The 20,332-nt window shown below is 47.2% G+C and overlaps 1 protein-coding gene across 1 annotated transcript in view; it reads left to right on the plus strand.

Annotated features, from left to right (window-relative positions):
- The first annotated feature begins 2,785 nt into the window (after positions 1-2,785).
- FAT3 (FAT atypical cadherin 3) overlaps positions 2,786-20,332 on the plus strand; it is a 462,771-nt gene continuing 445,224 nt past the window's right edge. The window contains exon 1 of the mRNA XM_083439019.1: positions 2,786-2,961. The gene's annotated coding sequence lies outside the window, so the exon portion shown is untranslated. The remainder of the gene's footprint in view (positions 2,962-20,332) is intronic.

A 20,332-nucleotide genomic window follows, 5' to 3' on the forward strand; every position in this document is an offset into this window, starting at 1 on the left:
GTCTCCTTCTTTGGAGGTCTTTAAGCAGAGGCTTGACAACCATATGTCAGGAGTGCTCTGATGGTGTTTCCTGCTTGGCAGGGGGTTGGACTCGATGGCCCTTGTGGTCTCTCCCAACTCTATGATTCTATGATAAAGAAGTAACGTATTTTTTTAAGACTCACTTTTTCCCTCCTAAAAAGTAAGGGGAAATGTGTGTGCGTCTTATGGAGCGAATGCAGGCTGTGCAGCTATCCCAGAAGCCAGAACAGCAAGAGGGATTGCTGCTTTCACTGCGCAGCGATCCCTCTTGCTGTTCTGGCTTCTGAGATTCAGAATATATATTTTTTTGTTTTCCTCCTCCAAAAACTAGGGGCGTCTTGTGGTCTGGTGCGTCTTATAGAGCGATAAATACGGTAGTTGCCACCAAAATTTGGCCCAAATCCACATTTGAAGAGACTCTGTGGGGAAAAGCCTGGTGAATTTTGCTGGAAGTTGAGAGAGACTTGCCGTAGTAAACCTGCTGAAATTCCTTTCATCCAGAGAAAGCTAGATGTGGATTTGTAGCCAGGACAAAAAACCTCAGTGGCTGAGCATCTTCCTTGAAGGCAGAAAGTCCCCGGTTCGGTCCCTGGCATCTCCAGGTAAGGGTGGAAAGGACTCTTGCCTACAACTCTATTAAGTATTGCTTCCAGTCAGTGAAGACAGCACAGAGCACAATGGACCAATAATCTGACTCAGTATAAGGCAACTTCCTATTTTCCTACCTGAAAATGTGTTTATGGCAGTCATTTCTTTCCTTCCTTTTTGTGTGTGGAGTGGGCACTGTGTGTCCTTAGATTTAATCCAAAGCCAATTTTAAGACAGTAGTTGGAATTTATAGGGAAATAAAAATCACTTTTGCTAGGCTACTGAAACATTCTCTCTCTCTCTCTCTCTCTCTCTCTCACACACACACACACACAGAGAGAGAGAGAGAGAGAGAGAAATTTGTGCTGTGACATCCCTAAAGTTTGAAATACAGTGGTACCTCGGGTTAAGAACTTAATTCATTCTGGAGGTCCGTTCTTAACCTGAAACTGTTCTTAACCTGAGGTACCACTTTAGCTAATGGGGCCTCCCGCTGCCGCAGCACGATTTCTGTTCTCATCCTGAAGCAAAGTTCTTAACCCGAGGTATTATTTCTGGGTTAGCAGAGTCTGTAACCTGAAGCGTATGTAACTTGAGGTACCACTGTAGAGATCATTCCTTCCAGTATGAGATGACCCAGGACCACTCCAGTTGTGTGGGTTGCCAGGGTGAGTATCAGAGCACTAGGGAAAAACAGGTAGGACATATCTCATCCCTTACACAATTAAGATATATGATATAATAGCGATATATGTATAAGGGATAAAGTGTGTTTTTTAGATGGAGCAGGGAATATACTTGTCTTACAAGTTAAATTTCTTAAACTTTATTTATTTAATTTATATCCCACCTTCTTTCTCCGCGGTGCACCTAGCTCTCCTCTCTCCTCCTTGAATCCCCATACGACCCTGTGAGGTAGGTTAGGCTGAGAGGCAGTGGCTGGCACAAGGTCACCGCAGGGAGCTTTACGCCTCTTTGGGATTCGAACTCTGGTCTACCAGGTCCGAGGCAGACACTCTAACCATTACACCACTTTGGCGCCCTCTATGGCGCTTGGTAGAGTTGCAGCGGTGGCTGGTGCCCATTGAGATTGGCTAGGTGGAATGCAGGGAGCCCACAGTGGGTGGAGCCAGAGCCAGTGATAGGCGGGGCCAACTCATTCTGGTTTTGTCCCCATCCTCTCCGCTGCCAGGGGCAACACTGAGAGTCAGGAGGAGGAGGAAGAGGCTGACAGGTACCGCTACCAACCCCTGGCCTGGCAAGTAAGCAGGAAGGCAAGCAGGCTAGGGCTGGATGAGACCCAGCTGAGGATGTTGGGGGCAGCGCCCCACTTGCCGTAACCAACCAGCCTCCACAGTGTTAAGACCAGTCAGGCTTGGGTTCAAATCCAGATGACCATGACACCCCAAACTTGGCCCTCCAGATGTTTTTGGGACTACAACTCCCATCATCCCCAGCTAATAGGACCAGTGGTCAGGGATTATGGGAATTGTAGTCCCAAAAATCTAGAGGGCCGAGATTGAGGATGCCTGCTCTTTGCTCTAACCTACCCGAGAGGGCGGTTGTGAGCATCGCAAATTGGAGCGCCGAATGGTGGGGACCACCTTGAGTTGCCTGGAGGAAGGGGGTCATTAAACCTCCCCCCCCCCCGCCAAAAAAAAAGTGGGGGATCCTTATTGACTACCAGACGCCGCGTGCGACGGGACTTACTTCACAGCATGCATGACAGCCTGCTTGCCTGTCACAAGCGCGAAGAGCCACGCCGGAGCCTGCCTCCTTCTCGGTTGCAAGGAGCAGCAGGGAATATATTTTATTTTTTGCAGGAGCATTTTAGGCGGCGGTGCAGAAGCCGGGCTCGTTTGCACCGCGTCTGCGTGTGCAAGGGGTTTGTGTGCACGTGAATGTGCGCTCCCTCCCCCCCCCCCCAGCATCCCCGGCGTTGTGCATCCAGCCAGCCTTTTCTCTCGCGTCGCCGCGCCTCGCGCTCTCTCCCTGCTGGGCTGGCGAGCGAGGAGACGCGGCTCCCCGCATTGGCTGCAGCCGCTGGCGCGCTCTGCCTCTCGGTAGGCTGCGCTGCGATCGTCGGCGCCGCGGGCTGGGAATCGCCCCCTTTCCTCCCCTCCCCTCCCAGCACCCCCCCACCTACCCCCACCCCCCGAGTTAGGAGTTGCTACCGAGAGCGCTTCTCCACTCGGCACCAGTCCCGCGCTGCGCGCTGCGCCAGGAAGGCGAGAGAAAAGCAGCAGCGGCGGCGGCGGCGCCGCTTGGCTCCCCGTCTTCCGCCCCCGTCCATGGATACGTTATGCAGAAGGGAAGCTGCGAAGCTCCGGAGCTGATCGGCCTCTTGGAAGGGTGCGTGAGCTGGGCTTTCTTTATTTCCTTGAAAACAGGCGCCTCGCTTTTCATTTGCCTGGATGAATGGGTTTGGAGAGGGGGATCCGCGATGGAGTCAGCGTGGGGAGAGAGTTGCATGCGAAACTTCCACACATACACAGCCAGCCAACCAACCAACCCCGTCCCATCTTTTTGTTGCAAACTTGCCACTGTTTGCAAAAAGCCCAGCCTCTCTCCGGCAGCCGCTTGCGAGCGTGGGAAGCGCCGGAGCCCCGCGCTAACGCGGACCGGCTGGTCGTCTCTTCTCCGCAACGTGTTCGGAGAGGCTTGGTTTGCAACGAGATATCTATTTGCGTTCAAGTTGCAAAAAAAAGAGAGGGAAAAGTTCGTGCTTGTTGTATCTCTTCCCTCCCGAAAAAAGAAAGAATACTCTTTCCCTAGCGCCAAATTTTGTTTTATTTTTAAAGCAGTTCTACCGGGTGGCTAACTTGCTTCCTAGCTCTCTGCCTTCTCCTGCGTTTGGCGCGCGTATGCTTTCCTCGTTGCAAAAGGGGGATCCCCGGTTTAGGCAGTGCAAGGTGCAGAGCGGCGGCGGGTGTTGCAATTGGGTCCTCTCCCTTTAGAAAAATAATCTCTTATTTATTGTGGCGGGCTTTGAGCGGCTTATTTCAAACGCGGAGGGAAGGGGTTTTTTGGGGGGGAAGGGATGCTGCCGGGGGTGGCCAGAGAGCTGGTTTTCACCTGCTAACGCTGGAGTCGAGCGGCGATCTCGCTGGGGAAGGGAGCATTTCTGCCGCGGGCGGGCGTGAGGAGCCGGGGAAGCAGCGGGGAGCGGCGGATGTCTCGCCTGCTTGCAGAGAAAGACGACCGAAGAAGCGCGTTTCTGCATTGCCAAAGGAGGTGTTGTGGGTGGGGAGAGAGACGTGAGAACCGGCCGCTTCTGCTTTGCAATCCTCGCTCGCTGCTGCGTCCCAGGAGCTGCTGGAGAGAGAGGGGCGCCTTGCTTGCATCTTCCGAAGCTGGGAACTTACCGGGGCGGGGAGTTCCGCGGATGTGGAAGCGGAGAGGCTGCCCGGGTGCGGCTCCCGGGGCGAGCCGGTGGGGTTCCTTTGCCGGAGATTCCTCGCCGGGACCGCGCACAAAGGGGATTTGTGAGTGGAGAGACGGTCATAGAAGATACCCCATGGTTGATTCCCCGCCTCCCGCAATAGATCACAATGATCCCGCGCTCTCTATAGATCAGTGCGTGCGTCTGTCACGTATGGTAGTGATTTATGTGGAAATTGTGTGGTTTGTAATGCTTTATGACTGCTTCGGTTATGTTGAAGTTATGCCGGTTTTTTCAAGTTGTAAGCCGCCTCGAGCGTGGTTTGAACTGTGGAAAGGCGGCATACAAATAAAATTATGGATGTATGTATCTGTAGACGGGAGGATAGGGCTTACATCTGCCTAGCCTTGGCACTTTAGGTGGCAGGATTAGTACACTCCTGGAGCAAACCAGGAATAGATGCCACTTTCCCCTGAGCTAGTGCAGAGTGCATTCTCCCTCCCCATACGTGTGCGTATATGTTGGAAATGGAAGGTTTTCCAGATCGGAGGTGGAGCGTCTTCCCAGACCTTTCAAGGGGTCCAGTAGCATTTTCTCTCTCTCCACAAATTAAGGGCTGGCTTGGGAAAGGAGTTTCCCCTGAGAAATACACCCACCACCCTGTTGAAATCAGCGAGGAGCAAATTTTGTGGTGGCTAGGAAACGGGGGTGTCATAGTGCAACCTTATATGTACTCAGAAGTCAAGCCCTGTGCTATTCAGTGGGTCTTAACTCCCGGTTTAAGTGTGTGTATATTGGATTGCATCCTTAGAAACATTTTATCAAAAACACCCAAAAACATTTGGCAGGGAGGCTGGGAAGGGGAAGGTCTTTTTTTTTGGGGGGGGGGGGAGGGAACGGCAGCTGGCAGGTCATTCCTTCTCCCCCCAGCAGCCATTGGGGGGGAGGGATAAGAGACCCCCTGACGCTTCTGCAGCTAATGATTTTAGCAGCTAAGGCAAAGGATCTTGTGAGCTTTGCTTCCAACTTCCTAAACCAATCCCCCCCTCCCGCACGTTTGTGCATTTATTGTTCAACTTGGGTAAAACTCCCATTATAGAAAGGGGTGGAGAGAAACATACAGTTAAAACAAATCTAAAGTAACGGGTTTTCCAGATGGTGCTGTAGCTTTGTTGGTAAACGTTCCCTGGAAAGGTGCAAACCTGCCCCCCTCGCGCGCATTTTCAGTGTGTTTCGAGATCTCTTTTACAAACTTTCTTTTACAGCCGGGCGGTGTGCAATGTTTGCTCAGAAGCAAGCCCCCCCCCATCCCAATTCAATGGGGCTTTCTCCCAGGTAACTGGGGGTATAGGGTTGCAGCCCCTAGAGATGCCGCCTTGTGATTTTTTTTTTAAGGGAGGGGCGGGAGCAAGGAAATATAAGGTGCAAACAAAGACTCTCCTTTAACTACCCACCGATCCTGTTAAGAGATTAAGCTGCAATTGTTGCCTGCTTTTGTGGATCCTTTCTCCTTCCCTTTCTCTCTCTGTTCCTGCTTCTGGCTTTGTTGTTGGGAGAAATTTGTTCCCTCCACCGTCCCACATCCAATTAAAAGGAATGCAAGTGTAAAGGAGCACAAAGGCACCGAAATAGGAATAATAATAATATAAAAAAATTCTCTGCACTCAGGGCAGCCCCCCTGTTCACCTTCTTTCAAAGAAACTGCTTGTGTAGCTGGCTGCTCCTTTCTGTCTCATTGCATAGTGCTTGTTCCTTTCATTGCTATCAAACAACCACGTTTTTTTTTTGCAGCATCCTCTGTTGGCTTTTGTGTACTGTCAAAATCTCTGAACCAGCTTCAATCCCGGCTTATTCTCCGCAGGCACAAGGCATTGAACTTCCTTCAGCGTTTAGCAAGTGATTCTTTTCCTTTATTACACACACAGACACACACACACACACACACACACAAGCTGCCCCGGCTCTTAACTTTATGAGCGATTGCTCAGGTTGCTGCTGGTATAAGAGACTTGCAAAGAGAGAGGTCTGCTGGATTTAGAAAGGGGGAACGGATCAGCTGTTCGGTAACAGCTGAACTGAGAGCGTTTCCTTGGAAAACCTGCACTCTCATTCACACACACACACACAGTCCCTGAGAAAGAGGCATTGAAACATTAGCAGAGTCTGGCTGGAATCCTCAGCTCCCTTAGATGGAGGAAACCTTGTTCAATTCAACAAGACTTGCTTTTGCATGGATGCGGTTAGGATTGTGCTGTACCGGTGGTGGTAAGAGTGCCTGGCTGGGACCTTGCAGACCCAGGTTCAAATCCTGACTCGGTTGCATAGCTTGCGGGTGACCTTGATGCTGCCTGAGTCTACCTTGCAGGACTGTTGCAGAGCATCAAAAGAGCAAGGAAGCACCGTGCATGTTGCCCTGATCTCTTTAAAGAGGGACGTTGGGAAAAGCAGACGTTTCAGAGATTATGCATAGCGGCTTTTGCAGGGAAATGAAGGCACGAGCAAACATTTTGAGTGTGTTCCTTTAAAAAAAAAGTTTGTTAACATAACTGCATTTGTTATTATTTTTAAAAGTTTGTTAACTTAACTGCATTTGTTATGAGAACTCATTCCAGCCACTAACTCACTTAGCCTTAGACAAACCGTTAGCCTCAACACGTTTCTCTAATAGGAGGAGGACAAAATTCACTGGACGTCTATGGTTGTTGTAAAGGTCCCCCCCCCCCCAAATCCTGTGCAGAATTAGGTAGTGGGAAGATGCACTTGGAAAGGCAGTGCTTAACCCACCCTGGGTTTGCGTAAGGGAAAGACACAGGCAGAAGGCTCTTCAACCTCTCGCCTGCTAGTGTGGATTGCAAGTCACAGATGCTCCACACAGTGACTCCTGCATAAGACACAGGCAAAGGGCTCTTTAACCTTTCATCTACAGTGGTACCTCTGTTTAAGAACTTAATTCATTCTGGAGGTCTGTTCTTAACCTGAAACTGTTCTTAACCTGAGGTACCGCTTTAGCTAATGGGGCCTCCTGCTGCCGCCACCACACGATTTCAGTTCTCATCCTGAAGCAAAGTTCTTAACCCGAGGTACTATTTCTGGGTTAGCAGAGTCTGTAACCTGAAGCGTATGTAACCTGAAGTGCCTGTAACCCGACGTACCACTGTACTAGTGTAGATTGCAAGTCGCAGATGCTCCTGCATATGACACAGGCAAAGGGCTCTTTAACCTTTTATCATCTAGTGTGGATTGCAAGTTGCAGATGCTGCATACAGTGACTCATGCGTAAGATGCCCTGTTCACATCCTGAAGCGAATGCAACCCGTGTCTGCACGTGTGCGGGTCACAATTTGCCACTTCTGCGCATGCGTGTGATGTCATTTTGAGCATCTGCACGAGCGGCGAAACCTGGAAGTAACGTGTTCTGTTACTTCCGGGTCTCCATGGAGCGCAACCCGAAAACGCCCAACCTGAAGCAACTTTAACCTGAGATATGACTGTACAGGCAAAGGGCTCGTGAAACTCTCATCTCTTGGCGTGGATTGCACAAAACCCCACATTTGGCGCTGCCCTACAGACCTCCTCAGGTGTTAAAATTGACAGAGCCTGGCCTCTTGGTACTCATACACCCCCCCTGAAGCTGGGGGGGTTGCTGGTGGGCCAGGAGAGGACCTTCTTTGTGGAATTCCCTCCCCACGGAGGTGTGTTTGGCACCTTCACTATATAGCCTTCCTCATATGCTGAAGAGACACCTCTTTACCCTGGACTTCTTATTAAGTATTATTATTTATTAAATTTGTGTACCACTGTTATACCTGTAGATCTCAGGGTGCTTCACAACTTGAGAGGGGTAGTTTTAGAACCCACTCAGATTGGGGTGGGATGCGGGTGGTGCTGTGGGTAAAAGCCTCAGCGCCTAGGGCTTGCCGATCGAAAGGTCAGCGGTTCGAATCCCCGCGGCAGGGTGCGCTCCCATTGTTCGGTCCCAGCGCCTGCCAACCTAGCAGTTCGAAAGCACCCCCGGGTGCAAGTAGATAAATAGGGACCGCTTACTAGCAGGAAGGTAAACGGTGTTCCGTGTGCGGCTCTGGCTCGCCAGAGCAGCGATGTCACGCTGGCCACGTGACCCGGAAGTGTCTGCGGACAGCGCTGGCTCCCGGCCTCTTGAGTGAGATGGGCGCACAACCCTAGAGTCTGTCAAGACTGGCCCGTACGGGCAGGGGTACCTTTACCTTTACCAGTTTGAGGTTATCGTCACAAAATGTTTTTATTGCTACATTTTGCATTGTTGCCCTGGGACCTTACGGTGAAGGGCAGGTAATAAATAAAACCAAGCAACGATTGTTCAGTGTCGGCCATCTTTGGTGCACAGTGAAGCTAAATATTTGAATAGTGGTTCAAAAATAGAGGAAACCCCCCCCCCCATTTAGTCAGTGATTCTGGATGGATGAAGTGCACCATTAAATCCATATATTGTGAGTGCAGGGCCAGATGTTCGTAGGTATTAATCATACTAATAAAAAGATATGTGGAGCTTATTTATTTCCTTAACGAAATATTTGTACTTCTTCCTTTGGACAACAGCCCTCTGGGCAGCTTACATTATTATTTAATAAACAAGTTAATCAATAAAGTGACACAAATGGGTTTTTTTTAAAAAATGTTAAGCAGCAGCAGCACAAGAAAAAAAGAGGGTGGAATTAATTGAACCTAGTAAATAAATCTGCTTTCATCTGATGCTTAAAAACAGGCAAACAAACAAACAAACAAACAGGATGGTGTGGTTTAGTGGTTAGTGTAACAGGCTGGGATTGGTAAGGCACACATTCGGTTCCCTTCTCTACCATGAGCCCCACTGGTCGATGTTGAACCAGTCACTATCTCTTGGTCTAGTTCTACATTGCAGGGTTGTTGTGAGGATCAAATGTGAATAAAATTCTATATATGTTAACATCAGCACCTTGGGGGGGAAGGATGGGATTGTAAGTGTAACTGAAGTCAAAATATATTCGTATAGCAATCACAGTGCTTCATAAGATGGGGGACACATGGCTTGCCAGTAGTGCATGTGAAAATGATCTCATGGCCCGACCTGGCCACAGTGATCCATGCAACGGTCATCTCCAGGCTTGACTACTGTAATTTGCTCTACGCGGGGCTGCCCTTGAAGCTGTCCCAGAAACTCCAGCGGGTGCAGAATGCTGCAGCGAGGCTCCTCACGGGGTCTCTGCCTTGGGAGCATATTCACCCAGTGCTTTTCAAGCTGCACTGGCTCCCGGTGGAGTACAGGGTCAGATTTAAGGTGCTGCTTTTGACCTTTAAAGCCCTTCACGGCCTAGGACCCTCGTACCTACGGGACCGCCTCTCCCCGTATGCCCCACGGAGAGCCTCAAGGTCCATAAATAGCAACACCCTAGTGGTCCCGGGCCCTAAGGAAGTTAGATTAGCCTCAACCAGAGCCAGGGCCTTTTCAACTCTGGCTCCAGCCTGGTCGAACGCTCTGCCTCATGAGACCAGGGCCCTGCAGGATCTGATTTCTTTCCGCAGGGCCTGTAAGACAGAGTTGTTCCGCCTGGCCTTTGGCTTGGAGCCAATTTGATTCCCTCCCTCTCTTTTTTCTTTTCCTTCTCCTCCTGCGATGAGGCTACATTTTAATATTTATTTTAATATTATTAGATTATTATTATTATTATTAATATTAATATTATTATTATTACCTAGGGGTCTTGGTGGATCACAAGCTTAACATGAGTCATGAGTGTGATGCAGCAGCAAAAAAAGCTAATGCTATTCTAGGCTGCATCAACAAAAGTCTAGTGTCCACATCAAGGGAAGTAATAATCCCATTCTGTTCTGCCTTGGTCAGACCACACCTGGAATACTGTGCCTAGTTCTGGGTACCACAATTTAAGGAGGATGTTGACAAGGTGGAATGTGTTTAGAGGAGGGCGGCCAAGATGATCAAGGGCCTGGAAACCAGGCCTTATGAGGAACGCTTGAAGGAGCTGGGTATGTTTAGCCTGGAATAATAATAATAATAATAATAATAATAATAATAATAATAATAATAATATATTTATACCCTGCCCATCTGGCTGGGTTTCCCCAGCCACTCTGGGCTGCTTCCAACAAAATATTAAAATACAATAGTCCGCCAAACATTAAAAGCTTCCCTAAACAGGGCTGCCTTCAGATGTCTTCTAAAAGTCTGGTAGTTGTTTTTCTCTTTGACATCTGATGGGAGGGCGTTCCACAGGGCGGGGCGCCTACACCGAGAAGGCCCTCTGCCTGGTTCCCTGCAACCTCACTTCTTGCAGCGAGGGAACCACCAGAAGGCAAGGCCCTCATCGCTGGACCTCGGTGTCCAGGTTGAACAATGAGGGTGGAGACACTCCTTCAGGTATACTGGACCAAGGACTGAGAGGACATAAGATAGCCATCTTCAGATATCTCAAGGGCTGTCAAGTGGAGGATGGAGCAAGCTTGTTTTCTCCTCCTCTGGAGGGTAGGACTCGAACCAATGGATTCAAGTTACAAGGAAGGAGATTCTGATTAAACATCCGGAAGAACTTTCTGGTGGTAAGAGCTGCTTGACAGTGGAACGGTCTCCCTTGGGAGGTTGTGGTCTCTCCTTCCTTGGAGGTTTCTAAGCAGAGGTTGGATGGCCATCTGTCATGGATGCTTTAGTTGAGATTCCTGCATTGCAGCGGGTTGGACTAGATGACCCTCGGGATTCTACGATTCATATGCACTTGTAAGCAGCTTGTAATCCTCCCAATAACCCTGAATAGTAGATCAGCATTATTATTGGCATATTATGGCTATCATTTCCTGGTGGGCTGTTGGAACTTGGGCAATACGGCGTGATTTTTGTACACTGTGAAGTATATATTTAAGCATGTTTATATTATAGCTAATTAGAGCTGAATAAGAGCCTAGCTGGCATCTTCTGATCAGAAGGATGCATAGTCTTATTTGGGACTTAACTCTCATTCCATGGAGCCTTGACAAAATTCTGTTGCAATGCACACGGAGGGAGAAATGTTGCTTTATGTTATGTGCAAGAGTGCAGAATTCGTGTGGATTTTGCAGGAGCGAAGCAAGAGGGGAAAAGCAGCAGATTGTAGCCTGTTTCTGTGCAGCAGTCTTTTCCTCCCAGAGCCTCTGTGGGCATTGCACATCTCAGTTAACACACTTCGCAGGTATTCCACTGTGCAGGAGAAATGTTGCTTAGGAGATGGCTCTTTGGGGCTGTGCTGTGTTATTTACTGGCAGTAATAACAGGGAAGATGGCTGCAGTGCTGTCCTTAATGCCACTCACCTCTTTTGCCCACGCCTTCCTTGTTTGCTACTCTGCCCCTCTTTCTCTCCCTCCATCTTCACCACAGACAGCATCTGTTGTGTCGGAGTCCTCTTCAGTGCCATTATCCAGGATTGCAATATGACCCGCCGCAACCCTGTTTGATGGATTGTGTCAGGGTGATAACAGTGGACAGGCCAGTTGTACAAGAGTTTTGGGCCTTGCAGCTCTGCCTGAACTGGCACGTGGCTCTCTATCCTGCTTCTAATGGAAGTTGCCTTTGGAGTTTGTTCAGCACAGGTGAAAATTCAGCAGTGAGAATCTGCTTGCTTGGGATTATAGGGAGATTTCCACACCCCACTCCACCCCATTGCATGAAGGCAGGTGCATCGTTTTGTGCATCGTGCATCTAGGCGCCAATGAGCCCCATTCTCTATGCAACTGAACACATGCTCAGCAGGGGTCTTGGTTGGCAAATGTATTGCTGGTTCAGCAGGGTGATAGCCCGTGTAGACCCAACACTGCCTTAATGTGTTCGATGGACGTGTGTGATGGGTTGTGTTAACGCCCACCCCCACCCCCATCCAATTACGACTGGAGTTGCCAGCCTTTTTTGGAGTACGCTCGGGTTGCAAACGTGATCCGTGCGGGAGGCACGTTTGCAACCGACAGTGCCGTGTCTGTGCACACATGGGTCGCGATTCAGCGCTTCTGCACATGCGCAAAGTGCAATGAAACCCGGAAGTAACCCGTTCCAGTACTTCCAGGTTAAGCATGGTGCACAACCCGAAAACGCGCAACCTGAAGCGTCCATAACCCGAGGTATGACTGTATTTGGGATTCTGAGGAAGCGTGGTTGGTGCCAGGCACAAAATGGCTGCTGTGGGGACAAGTTACGGTACAAAATGGCTGCCACATCCAAAGAGACGATGAGGCTGCCTATTATCAGCCCCCTTACCCAGTCAGTGGGGCGGGGGTAGAAGACATCTATACTGGGAGGGTATTGCTTTTGTTGGTTCGTTTGTTGTTTTGTTACGTATTCTGTGCTTTTATACTGTAAACTGCCACATGATCTTTGAATGGAAGGCGGTATAGAAATCTTATCACACTAATACCAATTGCACAGCAAAACCCTTCGCTCCTCTCCTCTGTTCAGACTGGATAAGGGGGGTGGGTGATCAGTCCTGGCATCCAAGAAAACGTGGCCATATTTAAGGGGGCATGCTCAGCAGGTGGATTTGATTTAAATCAAATCGATTTAAATCACGTTTTAAATCACTAGCCAGTAAGACCTGATTTAAATCACGAGTCAGTAAGAATTTATTTAAATCTTTTTTTTTTCCAGAAAGACTCATTCTTGTTGATATAATCTTAATATTTACAACCCGTTGAAGGTTTCATTTTTGGAATAATAAATTTTCAGAGTGGTTTTTACAGCTATATCAAAAATTACTGATTTGCTTATACTATTAGAAACACGTAGGCAGATAATTATGAAATTATTGTGAGGTTTAATAAGTTAACTGTTTATATTTGGACAACTTTTCTGCTGTACCTTATTGGAAGGAGAAAAATAATCATTTCTTTGATAACAGTTTAAACAATTTATTTAACTAAACCAGTAACATTATAGCATATGTTCCATGTTTGTTAACTGATGTGATTAAAAGGATTTTAAAAAACAAACAACTTAGGCTGAGTTTTAGCACACATGAAAAACTTAAAACAAACCCTTATTTCCTGATGAATACCCTTTGGACTATAATGTAACTTAAATAGAAAACTATCTTTAGAAAGATTTTTCCTCCAAAAGCATTTTATTTTTTTTAAAAAAACTGATTTAAATATTAAAAAATCTGATTTAAATTTAAAAAACCATTGATTTTTATCCACCCTGGTGCTCAGTGAAGGAAGGGCCAACCCAATGTAAACAGGCAACGAGCAGGAATGCTTCTTAAACGTTTTCTGAGGGGAGGTTGGCACCGAAAGCCCAGTATTGAAAAGTCGGCAAAGGTGGACAAAGCGAGTCGTTTATAGATCCTGAAATGATGCCTCAAATGGTTCCTGCCCTATCTCTAGTGGAGAGGGGATTCCGAAGTCTGGGCGCCATCTTGGAAAAGGCAATGTGAATCTGTGCAGGTGGTGGAACAACCAGAAGGCCTTGTTCTGCAGATCTTCAGGAACAGGTAGGCCTGTGTGAATTTTCGGCCTTCACCAACAGTCCTTAGGGATGAATCCAGGCATAACACAGCTTTCATCCACCTATGTGCACATAGGATAAACGGTGTATGTTTGTGTGTTTTGCTTTGTTGGTGGGCATCCATTGTTTATCCCTCCATTCCCAAAACAGTGGTATTCGTCGGCGGTTGAGTCTGATTCTGGGACGCTTGGATGCAAAGGGGATTTTATTGTGAGACAGTATTGGATTACCGCCGGCTGGTAACTTCAAGAATTCTCATGGTGGCATCAGCAAAATCGGGGATTTCCCCCAACAGAAGTATTTGTTGGTATCTAGTTACGCGTGTGCAAGTTGGGTGGGGCAAGCCAGGAGTTCTGTTTATTTTTTGAAAAGCGTGAGTGAGAAATGATGTTTTGCATGCTGGTGTTGAAAATATATAATAAAGCTTGCTGGGACTTGCCCGGTGTAATCCGATTGCAAGTAATATTTCACTCGTTTTGACCGTAACACCTGCTACAACACCTCCTTTTTCTTCCCATGCTTCAAAGATTGCCTCAGCTGCTGAAAAGTAGTATCATTTGGAGTGGGGTGGGGAGGAATGGTGAATTTTAATTGTAGCTTCAGGACTAAGTGAATCAAATTCCAAACTGACTGATAGACTGCACCCACTTGGAAGTTGTAAAGAAAGATTAAACACAGGGATGGGGGGAAGAATACATTTGCTCTGTCTTTTGCAGTGGGCCAACTTAATTCTCTCAAACTTGCTAGCGGATTGGAACATGACTTCTGGTCTTTGGATTTTGGAACTTGACTTCTTATCTTTGGATTTTGGAACACGTTTTCTGATGCATACAGAAATATGTATGTTGTGTAAAAGATGCATATAAAGTGTGCTTTTTTTACTGACGAATGCACTGAAAAAAGTGTGCGAATTTACGTGAAAAGTGCACACAGTGTGTACACAATGATGCAATGGTATGCAAGGGGTTGGACGGAATGGAACAGATCTATGACTGAGATCTGCTGAAAGTGAAGCGGGATGGAATTAGCTGTTCAGCCCATTCTTAAAGGGTAAAGGGACCCCTGACTGTTAGGTCCATCGCGGATGACTCTGGGGTTGCGGTGCTCATCTAGCTTTATTAGCCGAGGGAGCCGGCGTACAGCTTCCGGGTCATGTGGCCAGCATGAGTAAGCCGCTTCTGGCGAACCAGAGCAGCTCACGGAAACTCCGTTTACCTTCCCGCCGGAGCGGTACCTATTGATCTACTTGCACTTTGACGTGCTTTCAAACTGCTAGGTTGGCAGGAGCAGGGACCGAGCAACGGGAGCTCACCCTGTTGCGGGGATTCGAACCACGACCTTCTGATCAGCAAGCCCTAGGCTCTGTGGTTTAGGCTACTGCGTCACCCACGTCCCATTCTTAGTTACACACAATCTCTTTTTTTGTATATAACAATTTATTGTTTTTCCAAAGTAACAAAAAATAGAAACAAGAACAATACCAAAACAAAACAAAACAAATTGACTTCCCTCTAGTCTCTTCCTTGGTTCCATTGTTTGTCAATATACCACATGTCCATTGTTTAGTTTATAAGTTGTTTAAATTACTTTTTATCCATCGCATAACAAAATTACAAGTAATTTTTAAATCCCTGCTAATGTATTAACCTGTGTACAGTTCTTCTGTATATTTGCAATAAACGTCTTCCATTCTTCTTTAAATTCGTTGTCATCTCTTCCTCTTAGTTTCATTGTCAGTTTTGCCATTTCAGCATATTCCATTAATTTAACTTGCCAATCAGGTTAAATTCTTTCCAATATTGTGCTAATAATGTCTATGCAGCCGTAGTTGCATACATAAAATTAGTTATGCACAATCTCTTCCAGTTATTTATTAGCATTCAAAGTTTCATAATAAATGGGCATTTATTAAAATATTAATTTCTAATTTAACACCATATCTTGCCTTAGAAGCACCTGAGCACATACAGGTGAGGATTAAGTGCGAAGTGTGAAGTGGATGTTATGAGAGTGTAAATGCCAGTTTTGCCTTGGGATACGAGGCTCTTACACACTGGGCTCTTCAATGACATCTCGCTTTGCATATACAAATTGTTATGGCATTCAAGCGCTCTCAAAGAAGGAAGAGCTAGGCAGTGCTGCAGGGTGGAACATTTCAACGGCTCTCTGATTGAAATGCGTCCTTGACGCTGTTTAACACTGAGGTTTTGGAATCCATCTTCCACGGTGTTAGGGTTAGAATCAGAGCATTGTAGAGTGGGAAGGGATCCTGAGGCCCATCTCATCCACAGTCCTGTAGTGCTTCACGTGCAACTTGTGGGGTGGGTTTTAATAAGTAGCAGGGGGCATTAATTGCAGTTTATCCCTCCAGTCGCTCTTGTGTGTGGGTTCTGCGTTGACTGTTGCAGTGCATCCCCAATTGCGTGGCAAGGTCCTGAACCCTTCCCCATTGTAGAATAAAGACACTTGACACCAGAATTTAGGTTAATGGGCTGAAAAAAGGCCACAGCTTCATTGATTACAGAATGTGAGTGGTATTGGCTTAGGCATTGAACCAATGACTATATCTGACTCCTGCCTGCCTGCCGGGAGTCTAGTAAGGGTTAACCACTGATAGGGGGAACCTTGTTGATGCACATCAACTAGGAATTCCCCCAGGGTCACCGATAGGGGTCATGCTATGGCCCTGGCCCCCGTCTGGGCTTCGGACAGAGGACACCCCCCCCCCCCCGGATTCCTTTAACGGAATACCCTTGAAATAGGAGGGGTAGGTGATGGCTGCCACCTCCCCTCACCTCCAACCGAATACTCCAATGCCTAACCGCCAAACCTTACAAAGTTTTGAAGATTTGCTACGAGGTAGGCGAAAACCCAAGTGGCTGGTGCCAATTTGCCAAGTGGGAAAAAAAAAATTCCTACCAGGCCTCCAGGACAACCAAGGCGACCAACCGAGGTCCATAGCAAGGTCAAAGGATAAAGACCTAACCTTAGGGAGGGAGGGAGAACAGCGCAAGTGGGAGCAAGGTAAAAGAGGGCACAAGCTTGGTTGCAGCTTGTTTAAATGGGCTAAGCCACGCCCCCTTCGGCCGATCGGACTGACCAATATGAAATGACGCAGCCAGGAACTCCCTGTGACGCGGAGCTACCTAAGCTCATGATCTGCCAAGAACGTTGACTTCCTGCGAGGGGAATTGGCTTTATTATAATTGTATAAAATTACAGTGGTACCTTGGAAGTCGAATGGAATCTGTTCCGGAAGTCCGTTTGACTTCCAAAATGTTTGGAAACCAAGGCGCAGCTTCTGATTGGCTGCAAGAAACTCCTGCAGCAATCGGAAGCCACGTCGGACGTTCGGACATCCGCAAACTGGAAAAGTCACTTCCAGGTTTGTAGCATTCAGGAACCAAAACGTCCGAGTACCAAGGCGTTCGGGAACCAAGGTATTGTAGAATTTTAGAAGGTTGTATCATCATAGAAGGGGGAATGGCTGTGATTCTCATGAAGGCACTCTGCATCTCTTCTTTTTTCCTAACCCTAACAGCTCTGCACCTCTGCACTACTTCCAGCTGCCATCCCTGCAGCAGATAAAGGTGTTTTCCCCACACACCTCCCTCTATTTTTCTCTTTTTTTCCGTCTCTGGCAATACTGGAGGGTATTGATGCTTTTGAAGTCAATGAAGAAGGAGGAAACCCAGCCTCCATTGACTGATGGGTCAATGTCAGGGCCTAGATTAGCCATGGATCTTTCCGGGATTAGTCATGATATGTGCCAAACTGCATTAGTTTTAAACACACATTTAAACCAGGGCATGATCCACCTTCAGCTAAGCACTTTTAAAGGCCTACTGACACCAACCGGGGGGGGGGGGGATTTGGGGATGTGCTTAACTGCCCATTGAAAGGAAAGGGATTTAGAAATGCTTAACTTTTTGACTACATCTTGCTCTGAGAAACCAAAGCATGTTTGACATTTCACAGCCATAATAGTTAAACAGATTATTTCAGCCCTGTCAACATGAGAAATAAGTATGCATGTACTTTAAAAATAAACACAATCATAATCTTGGTATCTTCAGAGACTGGGAGGGGGAGAAAGAGAGGAGGGTTCACCTGCTTTCTCAAATCCCAGTTGACTTCTAAGTTTTGAATGAGTTAATCCAGATGAAGAGAACATTTTTCTGCACCTGGGGCGGGGGAGGGAATAAGAAAACCCGTGATGCCATCCTGCACAGATTTAAGGTTGCTTAATTCACATTGAAGATGCTGGAATATAAGATGCCTAATTATGTGCAGGATTGCAGCCAAAAGCTGGATTATCACTTCAGCAGGGATGCTGATGGAAGACTTCTGCCACTTCAGTGGTGTGATTTTCCTTAACACCTCATTAGCAATGTGCACCTCATGACTATTATTGGATACCCACGTTCTCCCAACCTCTTTTCGTTGAACATTTCAGCATCAGCTTCTTTGCTGCACCACCAAGGCCTGCTCTCTGCAACACTTTGGCAGAACCACTGTGAGGAGCCCAAAATAGGGTATTGCAACTAACAGTTCCTGCCTCCTTCGTCTGAGGAGCTTTTTTGCTTTTATGTTTATTAGTTTTGTTATTATTGTTATATTTGTATACCACCCTTCATTCTTTCTTTTTTCAGTTTTTGAGAGTAAGTCCACCAGTGGCTATTACTTATAATGGCCTAATAGGACCTCCATATTTAGCGGCAGTGCATCACTGAACAGTGTTAGTAACTCAGCTATATGAAGATGAAATGATGAAGATGAAATACTTTATTGTCACTTGTACAACTTGTATACATTGAAATTACACGAGCACTCCCCACTCAGCTCTCTTAGTCTTAATTCCCCTCGTTTACTGACGCACAACCACCAAACCCAAAAGACAGTTGCCATGTTGTTATGTTTTCATTCAGCAGCCTAACAGCCCACGGATAGAAGCTGTTCTTTACCCTGTTGGTGCGACTAATCATGCTTCTATATCTTCTGCCCGAGGGCAGGAGGTCAAGAAAGTGCCAGCCGGGGTGTGAATCATGCCTGAGAATTTTCCTCACTCTCCTGAGGCAACGTTCTCCCGCTATTTCATCCAGTGGATTCACAGGACAGCCCATAATATCTTGTGCTGTATTCACCACCCTCTGTAGGCACTTCCTATCAGATGATGTCAAACCAGCGTACCACACTGTGATGCAGTATGAAAGGACACTGTCTATTGTTGACCGGTAGAAGGAGATCATCAAATGTTGATTGACACCATTCTTTCGCAATACTCTGAGGAGATGGCGTCTCTGTTGGGCTTTCTTGGGTCGAGAGCCAGTGCGGTGTAGTGGTTAAGAGCGACAGACTCGTAATCTGGGGAACCGGGTTCGCGTCTCCGCTCCTCCACATGCAGCTGCTGGGTGACCTTGGGCTAGTCACAGTTCTCTGAAGTCTCTCAGCCCCACTCACCTCACAGAGTGTTTGTTGTGGGGGAGGAAGGGAAAGGAGAATGTTAGCCGCTTTGAGACTCCTTCGGGTAGTGATAAAGCGGGATATCAAATCCAAACTCTTCTTCTTATTATTGATTTTCCAAGTAAGGTCTTCACTGAGCTAAGTGAAGCTAGGTGCCAAATGGCTCCTTAAACCAAGGCTGCAGTCGCCAAAACCGAATGTCTAGTTGCTGTTTTGGGGCAAGACGGCTGCAATGTCTTGTTTTTCAAACAGTGGACTGACTGTGATTGATTCTCAGTTAAGCATCTGACTAGTTCAGAAGACAACCTTGAGCTTGGTTCAGAACTTAAAGAGGAAAAATCATTTTGATCCAGGACCAGTCTACATATTTATCCGCCCATTCCGACCTCTTTTTCTTAATGGTGACGTGGACCATTCATAATGCAAGGATATTCTTCACAACTGTGAGCAGGGCAGTGGGGTGGGGTAAGTAACGGCAAGCGACAAGAGAGAACCGCGTCGTCCGCATAGAGGAGCACTGAAATTGATTTTTCGGCCAGTTTGGGGGCATGGAACTCTGGGGATGTTAGGTGTTTGACCATGTCATTGATATATAAGTTAAATAAGGCTGGGGCTAGAATGCAACCCTGCTTGACTCCTTTGGTGGCTGGTACAGGGCCAATTAGTTGCCCATTTACTGAGGCTCTTACATATAACTTGGAGTCTTTATATAGGCTTTTTATCAGGAATAGTAATCTTTTGTCAATGTTGGTAGCATTGAGTTTCGCCCAGAGTTTGATTCGTGAAATCGAGTCAAAGGCTGCCTTTAGGTCAATAAATGCTGCGTATAGAATCCCACGTGTTTTGTTGACATATTTGTCAATGAGATGTGCTAGTACGAAGCAATGGTCTATTGTTGTTCTGCCCTGTCTGAAGCCGGCTTGCTCCTCTGCCAGAACTGCCTCAGTTTCCATCCAGTCGATTAGTTTAATGTGGAGGTGTTTGGCGTACAATTTGCTGGGAATGGGGAGGAGGCTGATGGGTCTGTAGCTCGCTGGATCTGCCATAGGACCCTTTTTATAGATTGGGATGATTACTGCCTCTGTCCAGCAACCAGGGATTATGCCTGTTGAATCAATGTATGTAAATATTGACGCCATTATGGGAGCCCACCAACTGGTATTGTTCTTCAGGAGCTCTGCTGGAATGTAGTCTATGCCCGGGGCTTTGTTGTTTTTCAGTTGGGCAATTAGTTTCCCCACCTCCTCTATGGAGACAGGAGGCCAATATGGTAAATTCTCAGAGTAGGCACTTGGATCGTTGTGCTGAGCTTTGTCATCATAGAAGAGGGTTTGGAAATATTTCATCCACTCCTGGGGTTCTACAGTGCATGTGGGACCAATCTGTT

Source organism: Podarcis tiliguerta (assembly GCF_965153285.1).
Source record: "Podarcis tiliguerta genome assembly, chromosome: 4".
Taxonomy (NCBI): domain Eukaryota; kingdom Metazoa; phylum Chordata; class Lepidosauria; order Squamata; family Lacertidae; genus Podarcis; species Podarcis tiliguerta.